The following is a 1,356-nucleotide window of genomic DNA, read 5'->3' on the forward strand; positions in this document are numbered from 1 at the left end:
GAAGGCTTCATTTTCTGTCTCTTTCCTGATAATTTCAGACTGGGTGGGTTTTGCTTGTTTATCATGAGCAGCAGTGGAAAAAGTGTATCTTGTAGGCGTGATAGTACAAACATTTGTTTTAAGAGATGTTTAACAGTGGGTTCATTTTGCCCACCTAGTATGCTAAGTTTTGCAATATACAAACTAGGCTCAAATACTCCATAAAGTGGCAGAAATTGGTCTCACGACAACCAGAGAGTAAATATTTTTATTTATTTTTAATTTTTTTTTATTTATTTAAGTGAAGCAACCGTTGGTTGACCTCACAGATTGCAAGGAACTTGTCAGTTTACAATCCCTTATTTTTTTTTTATTTTTTACACTTACAGCACCTGGTCTTCCTAGGTGGTCTCCCATCCAAATACTAAACAGGCCCGACCCTGCTTAGCTTCTGAGATCAGACAGGATCAGGCTTGTTCAGGATAACATGGCCGTAGACAAGAGTAAATGTTTTTAGATGAATTTTTACCTTTTCTTTCACCTTTTGTGTGTTCTATTATAAAGCTTTTTATATTTTGTCTTACAATATCTCTGTAAAGAACCCATCTCCAAATAAGGTCACATTCTGAGCTACTGGAGGTTAGTACTGGGGACACACAATCCAAACACTAACACTTACCTATAGGGTGTCATAAGGTTTAAAATGAGTTAGTTTTTGTAAAGTGCTTAGATTGGTACTGGCATATAGTAAGCCCTATTTTTGCTATGATGATGATGATGATGATGATGATGATGATAGAGGAGGAAGAAGAATTATATCAACTTCAGACCTTTCATGTCTTGTAATAATAAGATGTAAAAGTGGTTGCAAAATTATTTGAGTGGGTCCTAATCGATAAGGACTGGTGTCCTGATTAAAAGGGAGCATTTGGACACACAGGTATGCATACAGGGAAGATGATGTGAAGAGACATAGGGAGAAGACAACCATCTATAAGCCAAAGAGAGAGGCCTCAGAAGAAACCAACCCTGCCAACACCTTAATTTCAGACTTTCAGCTTCTAGAACTATGAGACAATAGGTTTCTGTCATTTAAAACATTCAGTTTGTGGTACATTGTTCTGGTAGCCCTACAAAACTAACAGAGTAAGTATACTATTATTACCTAGTGATGCTATAATCATCCTCACGGTCAGACAAGGGAGCTGAGGCAGAGAGAATGAGCAACTTGACTAAGTCTGTAAAGCTAAGTGGAAGATTGTGAGCCACCCCCTTTGGGTGAGAGTGGAAGGGATTTTAGCTTGACAGGCACTTAAATGTGCTGAAAATAGTCAAGTGGAATGGGTGTCTTCAGTCCTGGTGGCCCAGGTGTCATTT

At 38.3% G+C, this 1,356-nt stretch overlaps 1 pseudogene; it reads right to left on the reverse strand.

The window, feature by feature from the left end:
- Positions 1–359: 359 nt before the first annotated feature.
- LOC120582564 (uncharacterized) lies at positions 360–478 on the reverse strand (annotated as a pseudogene).
- Between the last annotated feature and the right edge of the window lie 878 nt (positions 479–1,356).

Source organism: Pteropus medius, unplaced genomic scaffold, assembly GCF_902729225.1.
Source record: "Pteropus medius unplaced genomic scaffold, Ma_sr-lr_union100, whole genome shotgun sequence".
NCBI lineage: Eukaryota > Metazoa > Chordata > Mammalia > Chiroptera > Pteropodidae > Pteropus > Pteropus medius.